At 45.4% G+C, this 13724-nt stretch overlaps 1 protein-coding gene and 1 long non-coding RNA gene across 3 annotated transcripts in view; one reads left to right on the top strand and one right to left on the bottom strand.

The window, feature by feature from the left end:
- Positions 1-13724, top strand: part of LOC135908148 (uncharacterized) — a 453412-nt gene that overhangs the window by 244892 nt on the left and 194796 nt on the right. The gene's annotated exons all lie outside the window — the stretch shown is intronic.
- Positions 5690-6174, bottom strand: LOC135908146 (uncharacterized). Its single transcript, XR_010566225.1, has 3 exons — positions 6069-6174; positions 5922-5975; positions 5690-5807 (listed from the first exon to the last, which is right to left on the bottom strand). It is a non-coding gene; the product is annotated as an uncharacterized lncRNA (long non-coding RNA).

Below are 13724 nucleotides of genomic sequence, written 5' to 3'. Positions count from 1 at the left end.
CCCTGGCCTAAGCGCTAAAGCACTTCCATCTACGCGCCACCGAAGTTTTATGCCGGCAGAAGCGAGGATGGAGGGGCTTTGTTTAGCCTTACTTACTCAACTTTACTCAAAGCGTCCAAATTTTGATGTACGTCAGTTTAGTTATTGGTCGAAAAGACACCTACTTGTTTGGTGAAGTGGAGCAGCGTTGATTTGCTGAATGCTTTCAGAGTTATTCAAGCTTTGTGAAGTAAATGTGAAATTGGCTTATACCTACTGCTATTGTATGAACAAATACTGTGTGTTGCATGTACCACTCTGTCAACACTTCATATGCCTACACTTTGTATATATTCTGTTCGTAAAGGCCAACTGTCCTTCACCTTGCAGTAAAAAGAAAGTTCATACAGGATGTACCAATACGTGCTTCTTTCATAACTGATGCTTTTAGCACACAAGACTAGGACGAGAAGTAGATATGAAGCACACAAGTGCCGACTTACAAGTTTATTTTGAAGCATGGCACCATATATAGAAGCTAAACCCATTTTAAATCACGTATGCACAGCCTGCAGACATTTTTTGTCATCATGCAAGTCCAATAGCCCCTTGCGAGATAGAGCAATAGACTGGTTTGCCGCACAGTGGGGAATTATCAAGGCAGAATCCATCGATCGGTTAGGCAATACCTGTGTGGCAAAACCGTCTATCGCTCTATCCCTAAAAGAGCTGTCATACTTGCATGAAGTGGAACAGAGTTGTGCCTATACATATGGTTCCGTGCTTCAAATTGGTCTACATGTTGGGCCCGTGCTTCAAACTAAATTGTTCCAGTAAGATACACTCTTACAGGCTTCTTTCATCATTGAAGCTTTTTGCGCACGACGGGACAAGAAAGTCAGTACCCATGTGCTTCATGCCTACTTCTCGTCCTAGTCTTGTGTGCTAAAAGCTTCAATCATGTCATATTAGCATGCCCAAGCAGCCACGTCAGTCAAAATTTTTTATTGCTTCGGCTACTCGTGAGTGGATGACAAACTTTCCCTTTCACAATTCTTCCTCTGCCTTGCGGGCTTCCACAGAACTAATTTCCAAGTGCTCTGTTCTGCAGTGCAGGGCATTAAAATCAAATATGTTCTGCAGAAATAATCTAGTTAAACGAAGTCTTATTACAGGGACCATTGCTCTCCGCCTGACATGGCAGAATGGTACAGACGTTTCCTTACTAAGCAGACCGTGCAGTGAGAAAAATTTGTCCCTCTCTAGAAATCGAAACTTTGGTCCCCCACCCTGGTCAAATGCATTCAAAGTAAAGCAGAACTGTGTACAAAACTATTCCAAGACCAGTACAAAATTTTGCTTTTATTTCACTTTTCAGTTCACAGCATACAGCTTGTAGAGCAATCCATAAGACCACTGATCTCATGTATGTCACTTTATAACATAAATCTACAGTTCTACATGTTGAAGAGTTCCTGCAACAAGTGTTGAGAATGCTAAAGTGCGTGTCATCTGCTAGATAATGCTGACAAATGTCTCTCGAACATCATTACTATATTGCTTTTCCTTCCCTGCATTTTTTTTACAATTGCCAGTATTTCATAAAGCATTTTAAAAACATTGCATATAGCCCACTTAGGTACTAGACTAGATAGCAACGAACTGACAGATTTCGCGTATTGCCCTACCGGTCAGTCTATATATATTTTTTTGAAGTGCGCTCCCGCATTCATTTCAGGCCATTGTTTTGCAATACCTTGTGAAGGCTCGATCACAAACAGCAAGGCCCCCATTCATAAGCTCTGAAATAATAGAAGTGAGGTGATACCCAGCGATTTCCTCTGCAGAACTGCATGTCACGATTGGCGAGCGTTCATACTGAGTAATACCGCTCGGTGTTACAAAGGCCGTTTTCTCGCGGTCCATGTCTGCAGCCATCGGCCAGTAGCCGAATGAGGGACAGTGGAAGAAAAATAATTTGCGCCGTGAAGGTAGTCAAGGATGTCATTGATGCGTGGGATAGGGTAAACATCTTTTTACTATGTTGTTCAATTGCCTGTAATCCACACAGAAGCACCAGGCTTTGTCCTTTTTAACTAGGGCTACAGGTGATGCCCACGGGCTGGAATATGGCTTAATGATCCCTTGAGGAAGCATCCTTTCTACTTCCGTTTCAATCACTTGTGGCTCATCCAAGGCTACACGGTATGGTCTCCGGTGAATTGAATTGGCATACCAAATGTCAATGATATGCTTCTCGATGGAGGTCGGACCTGAAGGGCGACCATTCAAGTCAAACATTTCGCTGAACGAGGCAAGGAACCGACGTAACTGGTCGGCGTGCTAAGGTGGACGATCCGCGCAGATCATATTTGGGAAGTTTGGTAAGGCAGTTGGTGAAGAAGACGAAAAATTACTGCGAGACGACGACATTCCGATAGTCAAGGTCGATAGGTGGTAGTGAAGGCGAACGACTCTGGCGTGTAAATAGCCGAGGGGCAGCCGTCTGGGAGCTAACCAGCAATGCAATGTCCATCTCTCTGCAGACGATGCGAACAATGCTCTCGCATGTTCACCTTGTCTTTGGCATTCGCTCGCCCACCTTGCGGCAAAGGGCAAGAAGATCCTGAATATACAAGGAGCAAAAAACAGGGAAATCTATTTACAGGTTATGTACAAGTGAATGGCAGAGCAGGCAAGTCCATAACGTCGTCTTTAACTGCAAGCTTGCACTCTCCTTCAACCTTCCGTTCAGCATTCTAACAACATAGTTCCTTGGTCTTCTAATGGCTTTTGCAGCTTCATGCATTCCGATGCCTTTACCTGCTATAATTTGGTCTTGAGGCATCTTTGATATGTCATTTTTGGTGGTCACAAGAGTATATTCTCGTCTTTACGACGTTGCAGATGGCCCACTCAGCTAAACACAATGTATAACTTGAACCTGAAAGTAAAGCATGTGACCTCACAATGTGCTAGCTGATCATTTGAGACATAGGAACAACTTCGCTGTATCTTGAAATGCCCAATGAACTACCACGGAAAAAAAATGCCAGTTGAATATTTAAATATCACATTCCCAACTGTCTGAATAATCTGACTAGAGTGTGATGACTAGCTTGATTTCATGCACTGCTCTCCAGGCCATATATATTTCTCTTACGTGCAGTCCTGTAATATTTTTAGACTGTCATTTCACAATCGCTTCTGAAAAGTAAATCACATACAGCAACGAAAAGTGCCACATGCATAAACACTTAATTTCAGGAGAAAGGTGACAGCCGGCACATTTTTTTTCTAAAACTGCATGTCACCATTCTTCAGTCATCGAATGGCTTGAGCGGCTTGATGCATTCCAATGCTTCTGCTGCTGCATTTGGCTGTTGCAGCATCCTTCTTGATTGTCTCATTTCGGTGGTTGCAGAATATGTGCATCCTCATCTTCAAAAAACAATTCACTAGTTTGCGAGGTACATCATGGCATGTGGGTATTGCATTTACTGTCTTCTTGAGAATTTCATCTGCGAGTTGCTGCAGCTGAATCCTGTCATCTAAAAAGCTCTGCTCATGCATCTTAAATGAGGCCTCGCAATACTTCAGCAAACGTTGTGCTGCATTTGATGCCGATTCAAGCGGAATTTTTTCGGGCAAGTACGACTTTAGCCGCAGCCACTTGTTTTCTGCGGCATCAAGAGCTTCACCTGTGATAGCACATGCACATATGCGACATGTGCTGCAGTTTTGTTTTTACATTTCTTACAGCATAGCCGCACACATAGAGGAAGGCGTCATCTAACTCCATATTTTCCACTGTCTGTGGTACTGGGTGATATATAATACCAGAACAAGGCTGCTGTACTTTTTCAGGAAATCCAATTAGTCCCTCTGCGTCTGAACGTTCGTAGTTCCCTCTGGAGTTCCACCGAAGAAACTGAGCAAGAGAGGCAGTGCGCAGTGCAGACTTGAATTCGCAAGGAGATGGAACGGGGTTCTTCATTCTTATTGTTGAGAAGAAGTTTTCCAGTGCATCCTGGCCTAGTCCGGAAAGGAGCACAAAGTGGAACCCCTCTTTCACTACAAGGTGTTCCTGCAGTTCCATGGCTGCCATTGTGGTCAGGATGGTTCCTGTCTGCACTGGCTTCTATCCACGGCTTCCTCCTTCGATTTTCATTGCTTCGACGAGGCCAATTATTTCTTGAAAAAAAGGCATTGCCTCTCGCACCAAGGTGTCTCTCAGCCTGTTTCCGGGTTCTGGATGTGATTAGTGTAAACCAAGTGTGCATCTTGTCAAAGAACCATGCAGTTGTTTGAGCGTCCCTCTCAAGATTGCCCTTTTCGGCGTGGCAGTACAAAGCAGCAGCGGTGTCATGATGTATGAGCGAATATGCAGGGCCTACCTTCATTTTTTTCATAGTGCCCTGGGCTCAGACAGGTTTTGGTTAATTTTGGGGCCAGGCGAAACTCATTGTCTTCCTCCAGTTCAAGAAGTTGCTCGACATGGTCTGTGGAGACCACTGCAGTTGGCAGTTCATTCCTTTCAACAATATCTTCTGGAAGGTGAATTTTGTGTCCTCTCGTGAAATGCCCTCTCAAGTTCTTCAACACATGTGGCGCGTCAGCAATAAAATATAGCCGCCTGTTACTATCACATGGGTGTGGAGCGTGGCACTTTCGAGCTTTTTTTGTGACAGGGATGCCCAATAGCCTCCAGAGTGCCTGATTGCATGGCCCCATGTCAGTCACAACAGCATGTATTAGAACACCAGCATCTTCACAGGTACTTATGATCGTACTGACCTTTTCCTTTACTACGTCAGCTCGGAAAGAATGAGCAGTAAACTCATAAGCTACCGTCTGTTTCCACCGAGTAGAAATTCCTCCTAACATAAAGACGAGGGCATGCGTGGCATAGCAAGATTCTGGAATTATGTTGCTGGTCAAGGGTATTGTTGGCTTTCCCAGCAGGTTCCCAGTAGATGAGTCAAAGTCCAGACCCTTGCTAATCTGCATTTCATTTAGCATCAGAACTGCGTGACGCTCCTTGAGTGACAGCTGCGCCATCTGTACAATAGAACAGTGAAAGGTGCTAGAGGTATAGTGAGTCTATATGAACAGAGTGAGTAATAGGAAGAGAGTGAATAACTAGGAATTGTACACACCTTAATTTTCAGCAAATCTATCACTTCATACAGCAGTCCAGGAGCAAACTTGAACTCTTGTAATTTTCTTTGTAGTGTTCGTTCTGATGGTAGAGGCATACCCAGTTCACGGGCCATGTTGTATCCTTGAGAGCGGCATGACAGCTTTAGTTTCAGTGCCTTTACAACAGTTTCCATGCTCCATGCTGTACCCCGCATTGTCCCTTTTTGCAGACAAAGTGCCTGGTCGTTGCCTAGGTAGCCTGCAGTACCTGTGTGTGCAATGCATCAAAATGAAATTCACAATTGCTTGTTGCACAAGTTTGAACATGGTATAACTGTGATGTAATTGGTGAAATGGCACAGAAAACGAATTTCAACCCCATCGAAATCGGCCGCTGGGCCAGGATTTGTTTGCGGGACCTCATGCTTAACAGCGCAACACCATAGCTACTAAGCCACCATGGGGGGTTATGCTACTACTTGTGTCCATTTTTCCCTTTTACCTGTTCCACCGTAGTCATCCGAATCAAGGTTCAATTCGCAAAGGGGTGTCACAGGAATAGCACTGTATACCTGCTTTGAGATTCCTGTTTACGGTTTCCAATACGCTGATTCTCCGCTGTGATGCAGAGAGCCTCCTTTTCAGGTGCAATATATCAGCTGCTGCCTCTGTTTCAGCATTTGTTTCTGAAAATAATCCAGCATATGATCCATTGCAGTCCGCATTCTCAGTCACATACACAAATAGATTACCACTCTGCACGCATGAACTTCACATTCCATGTTTTTATCTATCCTCACCTGCTCGTGAATTTACCAACGATTGACCTTGGCCTATGCTTGTGGTGCTGGGCTCTGAAAGTTGTAAATGCCAAATACATACTTGCAGCGGTATTCAAAAGCAGACTTGAGCCCTATAGTTGTGCAGGACTATTCATCTGCACTAACCTTTTGTGATCCCACCAGGAAAGATTGACTGTGAATCCTTTCGATTTAGGTCACAAGGTTCTTGCTTGCGCTTTAGCAGTGACTGGCCAGTACCAATTTTAGGTCCTGGAAGTTTGAATGGCTGTTGCATACTGACCAAACGCACATATCATGCCCAATAGTCTAGTCTGATAACTTGCCAGATTTAACTTACCACGTTTGCCTAAAGTGCTAGCAGGTGGTTGTGTGTCCTGTTTTCGACTTTGCACACAATTTACTTGCTGCAGTCGTAGTACTGATTGGCCAGGTAGCATTTCTGGAAGAATTGCCTCTAAAAGTTGAATAGGCACTTATGCAATATATATCTGCAGCATAGCTTAAACAAAACATAGCACATCTAGCAGCCTTGTTAGCACTTACCAGTTTTTCCCAGAGCCTTAGTTGCTGGCTGCCTATTTAGCTTCATGTTGGGTGCATGAACTGCCCAGTGTTCTTTCAGGAGTGACTGCCCAGGTTGTATGTGATGAAAACTGGCCACTGAAGATCACAAATACAAACACATTTGCACTACCTGTCATGAACTTGTAGAACACATTGATGTGTCAATGACACTACACTTTATACTCACTGGCAGTGTGCAGGCTCCAAGTCACAGGCTGCCCATCCTGCTGCAGGTTCGATGCCTGGTGTCGTTTCAACAGCGATTGCCCAGGATTTGCACAGACAAGGTCAAATCCTGAAGGTTATAAATGCGAATAAACATTCAATTATATATTACACATCGAAAATATGCCTGCAATTAAGTCATAAAGCACGTCCAATAGCAATAATGTGAGCATACTTGTACCATTTTTGCTCGCACTTCTGCCTGGTAGCTGTGGCACCTGCCCGAGGCTGAATCTAGATGCGCACACTTTTGGCTTCAGAAGAGATCGCCCTGGCTTTGTTGCACTGGAAACTGAATTGGAAACAAAGCACCTGCTCATAAGCTTGCGGGTGTACAAAGTACAACAATGAACAAATGCACTTCACTAGATTAAAAATGCATCAATAAGAGTGGCTGCAGAAAAAGGCCAGTATTGTGATGTGTTCCTAGTTTCCCTCGTCAGTGCAGCAACTGAATACCCCTTGTATTCAAAGGGTATTCAGATTAAGGATCAGGAAGCACAGGACGAGGTTTCTTGCACAAGGATGGACAACTGGGCTTATTATTTATGGTATAGAAGTCTACACATTCGGACTAGCATGCAACAAGCACATGTGTCAGCCTCCATGTGAACCTTCTTGTGCTTTAATACCAAAAATAGATGTTTACTGAATTCAGCAGTTCAAAGAATTGGGCAAGTTCCTATATTACACATTGCTGAAGCATATACAATGGCATTTTGCCATGTAACACAGGAATGTTATCGGCCTGGAGAGTTCCTAAATTAATATGCATTGGAGGAGCATACATACCTTGCATTGTGGCCAAAGAATTTAGTGGCTCGCGACTGCACAATCCTCTGAAGCGCTGTGATGTAACTTTAATGTGTCCATTATCTTGAGAGCCATCAGCAATTTGAGCGTATTACATGGATTAGTAGTAGAATTTGAAGCTCGTAAATGATTTCCACCTATAGGCAGCTTCGTTACAACTTGCTTTGATAACATACCTTGCGTCGGAATGTTTTCTTTTTCAGATGAGGCATGGTCAATGCCTTGCTTTGCACCTGCATTTGAGTGCAATTAATTTTGATGATTATTTATATCAAAAATAGCATGAGATACTACATGTGTATGCAGTTGAGTGAATGTATCTGTACACTGATGGCTTCTTACCTTGCTCTTGAGCCATGTGGCAGAAGACTCAGGGGGTGGCAGTGCATTTAGCATCAGAGTTGTGCAATGTCAGTGGGTAAAACGGATTCTCAGTAAAGTGGGCCTGCGAGTTTCAATAGTACCAATAATCATCAGTGCACGCACACATATATATAGCTAGCCGGTACAACCCAATGTTTGCAAATTTTCTTGTGCGCAAAAAACACATGGACCTAGAAGAAGACACACGGTGCCTGTGAGTGTCTTCGTTCTTCTATGTCCATGTGTTCTTCGCACAAGAAAATCATCTGCAAACATGTTACACCAACAAGCCCAAATATCTACACTGAGGTACAACAATGTCCTTATATCTGCAAAACCATGTGTACGCAATGGTGCTGCTGTATTGCTGTCCCTGTAACATCTGGTAAACAAATGTATGGTCTGAACCAGTAAACACAGGCAAAGTTATTTGATTATGATACATCCGAAGTGTTTACTGCACTCGACTGTGAACATAAATGTGGGAGGTCATCATCATCATCAGCCTATTCTTTAGGACCACTGTAGGATGAAGGACTCTCCCTGCGATCTCCAATTGCCCCTGTCTTGCACTAGTTGATTCCAATTTGCGCCTCAGATCTCATGAGGGAGGTAGTGGCCGAATACTGCACTACCTCCCTCATGACCTAGCGTGGCAGGCAGCATTTATTTTTAATTTCGGTGTAAATGAGAGCCATGTATAACACATCAATGTGTTGAACTTTAGATGTACTATTAGGTGCAATTTACATAACTGCGATTATTATTATTTATTACTCTTATTTCAAATATGAAATACTTATTTTTCAATATACCCTTATTTCAAGCATGAATAAACTGCTCCCAAACTCAAGGCGCTTTGCATAACTTTTTCAGGAAATATGGCACATGTTCTGCTTGGGCAACAAACATGATGGTGCAGAATAGAATTTAGTACATCGCCATGAATGTCACTTTGGGTATTAATATTGCTTAGTGATGAATGTTGCTGCTAAGGCCCATCCATCCCTGAACGACAATGTAAATGTGGTCGCGCTTACTGCGCACAAAAAAAAATGTCTAGTGAAGGTTACACTATGGTGACACTCTATAGTTTCGGTATTAGCACCGGCAACAAAGCGACTGATTTTGGGAAGCAGGATATACACCCTCGCCTAAGCATGTTACATGAGCAGCGAAATACACATACCTCGCAAAGCATAGTGGAATTCGCCGTCGCGGGAATCACCTCGATTTGCTCCGGACAGGTGATACATCCCAGGTCGTTATCGCCGAGAGGCGCCGGGGCGGGTGATTTCCAACATGCCGGACACATGCAGCAGCCGATGATGCAGCCACAGTCCATGGCTCTCCGCACTTTGTCAGCGAAAGAGGACGACAGGCAAAGCGTGTGGGCGCAGCGTACGCAAACAAGCGCGTAGATGCACGCGAATGACGCTTGGTGGAATGGCTAGTGTAAGCAACTCAGATTTGCACCGGTTGCTTAGCACGGGCGCCTCACCATCGTCTGCAATGGGAGCGGAAATTCTCGCAGCGCAACTCCAGGAAGCGGAAACGCCGGAACCGGAAATACCGGAAGCGGAAATGCCGGAACCGGATTTGGTGTGAGGGGAAAAGGCGGCGCACACAAAGGTCGGCGCTACTTACGAGAGCGGCGGTGGTGCGTAGGAAAACACGGAAGTCACACAAAGTTATCTGCATATACTCAAGGGCACACGGAGCCACCCAACGAATCATGGACTTGTGCAACCAGTGCTCGCGATCAATACAAGTTTAGAAGTGGCAACTCCTCTGTGCAAAATAATCGAGGGCCATTGATTATCTTGCACAAAGGGGATTGCCCTCTATTAATCATATGCCGATTGCAAACCCTTACGCGTAGTATAACTCGAAGCTGGCCCTGTACAAGAAACGAAGGAAGACAAACAAAAGTAATGAGCCCATGCTCAAGGGAAGGTGGGGCCAGCCAGCCAATCCCATTCATAATGGGAGCAGCGTGAACAAGACGACGACGGGTTGAAAGGATACAGGACTAGCGCTGTACTATATACCAACTCGCCCAGCTTTCCATTTCATTCAGTCCATTTCAGTCCTACACTTCTACAGGCAGTGCTCGCGAACCATACATGTTTAGAAGTGACAATTCGTCCTTTCTGCAGGATACTCGAGGGCTGACTCAAGCATGTGTCACCGCTAATAATGATTTATCATACCTCAACCGTTAGGTGTTGTATAACTCAATGCTGTCACTGTGTCGGTCAGGAAGGAAGGAACGGAATTGTTGTCTGCAGATGCTCAAGGAGAGGCGGGGCCAGTGAGTCATTCATACGGTTGTGCAGGCAGCGCTCGCTTAAGATAGATGTTTGGTAGTGACAACTCCTCTTTGTTGAAAAATATCAATGGATGACTTAGGTGCGTATTAGCACTGATAATGATACGTCATGACTCATCCAGTTGGTGTAGCGTAACTCAAAGCTGGCACTGTGTTAGAAAAGAACCAAGACACAAAAAAGATATGTGCACGTGCTCGAGAGAAGACAGAGCCCACCGGTGCAGTGCGCCAGTGCATATTCGTGCAGGCATTGCTCGCGAACGATACGTGTTTAGAAGTGACGATTCATCTTAGTGGAGGATACTCGCGGGCTGACATAAGCACGTGTGATCGATAATAATGACATGCCATGTATCACCCGTTAGGTGTAGCATAAGTCAAAGCTTGCACTGTGCTGAGAAAGAAGGAAGGCACGCAAAAACTATCTGCATTAGGTTAAACGAAGGTGGGGCCAGTAGTCAATCATAGACTTGTGCAAGCAGTAATCGGGAAAGATACATGTTTAGAAGGGATAAGTCCTCTTTCTGCAAGATAATCCAAGGCTGGCTTAAGCACCTGTGATCGCTAATAAGGAAATACCATGCTTCAACCATTAGGTGGATAATAACTCAAACTGCGTTGGATATAAATGCAGACACAAAAACGTTTTCTTCACGTGCTACATTGTAGCCAGAGCCAATCAGTCAATCATAAACTTCTGCAGGCAGTGCTCACGAACGGTACGTGTTAGATGTGACAATTCCAATAGGCAAAATAATCGTGGGCTGACTTAGGCACGTGTTACCGCTAATAATGATATACCACGTCTGACCGGTTGGGTGTATAGCTGAAATCTTGCAGTGTGCTGGAAAAGAAGGAAGTCACGCAAAAGTCAACTGCAAATTCTCAAAGGCAGATGAAGCCAGCCAGTCAATCATGGATTTCTGCAAACAGTGCTCGTGAACGATGCGTGATTAGAACTTTAGATGCTGTTTATGCAAGATAACCCAGGACGGACTTGAGCCCGTGTTACCCCTAATAATGATATGTCATACCTGAAACGTTAACTCAAAGCTTTTACTGTACTGGAAAAAGTCGCAGTTTCATTCGAAGGAAGAAACATGGATCGCGATACGAAATTAGCAGACAGCCTTGAAGTCAGGATTGTTGTTTTATCGTGTGTATAAACTTCCATACATAGGCATAGTAACTAAATTATCGAGCATCGTTTGACGCGTGCGCAAGCAAACATGAACGCATCTCACTCGATGACTGCGCAAAAACGTCGTGAGAACTATGGAGTCAGGAAGCGCGGGAGCAGCAGCTAGCGAACTGACCTTCAATGTGCATCTCGCATGAGTGCGAAATAAGGCGCGAGAATGCAGCGCACGGCGGACTATGACCCCGTCGCAGATGGATTTCATTATAAGGTGGTTCGCGCCGTCGCGGGTGGTTGTGGGTGGCTACGCAACAGCCGCCAGAGTAGAACGCTCTCCCCTCCGTCCGGAACCCTGCGGACAATAGAAAACGGCGCGCTTTCTCCCCGCTTTCCTCCTTTGGATGCGCGAGATTGAGCAGCCATCGCCGGTTCCCCTCACTCGCACTCACAGCCTACGATGCAGAGCAATGATAAGATATCTCACAGGGATGTCGACTTCGACGGTAGAAATGAGCATAGAGTGTCCACATAATTTCTGTCACAATAAAAGAAGAGAGACACGCAAATGTTATCTCAAAGCCAGAGCGAACCAGCACACGCCATGGTTCCTTAGTGGCTGTAGTGTTGGACTGCTAAACACGAAGTCGGGAGATCAAATCCCGCTCATGCAGCCGCATTTCCATGCGGGAGAAATGCACCACCTTCTTACTTAGATTTAGGTGCACGGTAAAGAACCGGATATGGTCCAAATTTCGACCGTCGTCTATTACGGCCTGCTTGATAATGAAAACGCGGTTTCGGCACGCTAAGCCTATAATTATTTTTTTTATTAGTGAATATAGTCAGGTAAACTTTTTTATCTATTTTCAGTCATCTCTCTCACCAGCTAATATTCAACATTATCAACAGGCGGAAAATACGCCTGCATTTATCGGTAGTTTCTCGAATGTTATCTATAGTTCTTTCCGTTCACTATTGCCACCAAACCTTTTGTGATCTCATTGTATGCGTGACGTGAATTGTATAGTATTTTCTTGAAGGCATGCGTGCACCAGCGCTCACGTTGGAGCATTCGATAAGACGGGTTTAAAAACCTACGCGTTTGAACCGCCGAACAGATTTGGACGATCACCGACTGTGTTTGTCGCTGTCATTCGGCTTCCAGTTTCAGATGCTTTTCTGGGCACAAGCTTCGCAATAAAAAACTTATTGCCCTTTCCCTCAGTGAAAATGGATGATGACGAAGCTGTGTATGTGTACCCCTTAACACCTACTTCACCTCCGCCGCGGGTCAGCCCCGTATCTCTCTATCTTCGAGATCGGTCAACATATGGGGAGTGCTTAACGCCTGCTTCACCTCTGCCGCGGGTCGGGCCGGTATTGCGCTATCTTCGGGATCGGCCCTAAAACATGCCCCATTCAATGTTTTGCTACTGTGTTCTTAACGGTCACTACAACTTCACATCTGGTGGTAGTGATTCTGCTTAATGTACCGGACGCCCCAAAGAACCACTATCCAAGTCCGAATCGTGAAGACATCGTTCGCGTCATCACGGACCAGTGAGCTAGCCACAGGCTATAATTGCCGCCGGAGTATGGACCTGAGAGGACCTTTAAGATCGTGTGCAAGTGTGCTGCCACGATGTCGGACGCAGCATCCCCTGCACCCATCGCACTGAAGCAGCCCAGGACGCCACTACGCCTTGTGTCCTTACCCTTGGAAGATGCCGCTAGGACAGTTCAAGAACGCGGAGTCCAACTTCCTGAGGTTATTCATGAGCGTTCTTCGAAAAGAATTTGTATCGCGCGTGATGCACACGGTCGTGGCTACAAGAAGAATGCTTTATTGATAAGAAGGGAACGTATTTATAGCTGCGCTGCTCTCTTCGTTTTCTCAGAGTTGCTATCTTGGTTGGCCGCTGCATCCTCCTTTCTTCGAAGAATGGAAACACTGAAAACACGGAAAGCACTCAACATCGAAGAGTAGCAGCCAACACTCCTAGGTTGTTTCAGTCTGCCGGAATCCGTGCGTGTAGGCCAGGCGATCTGGTGGTCTTCGCGGTCTGGTAGATCGCCTTAGTGAATCTGGGATGTTAGGTGGGCCGGATGTGCCTGCTGGTGGTCGATCCGGTGCGGCCTGGGAAGGTTCAGGCGGCTGCTGCGAGGCTGCGCTTGAAGATGAGTCAGGGGTGTCGTCGCAGTCGTCCGCCTGTTAATGGGTCGCTCGATGGAACGCTTCTGATGTTTTGCGAAGGTGCTGTCTATTTCGACGGAAAACCCGGCCATCTTCTGTCAGAACGGTGTACGACCTTGGGGCCACGAGATCTTGGACTTGCGCCTTGATTTCCCATCTACCATTGCCGAG

Source organism: Dermacentor albipictus, chromosome 1 (genome assembly GCF_038994185.2).
Source record: "Dermacentor albipictus isolate Rhodes 1998 colony chromosome 1, USDA_Dalb.pri_finalv2, whole genome shotgun sequence".
NCBI lineage: Eukaryota > Metazoa > Arthropoda > Arachnida > Ixodida > Ixodidae > Dermacentor > Dermacentor albipictus.
This window is presented reverse-complemented; position numbering and strand designations above follow the sequence as displayed.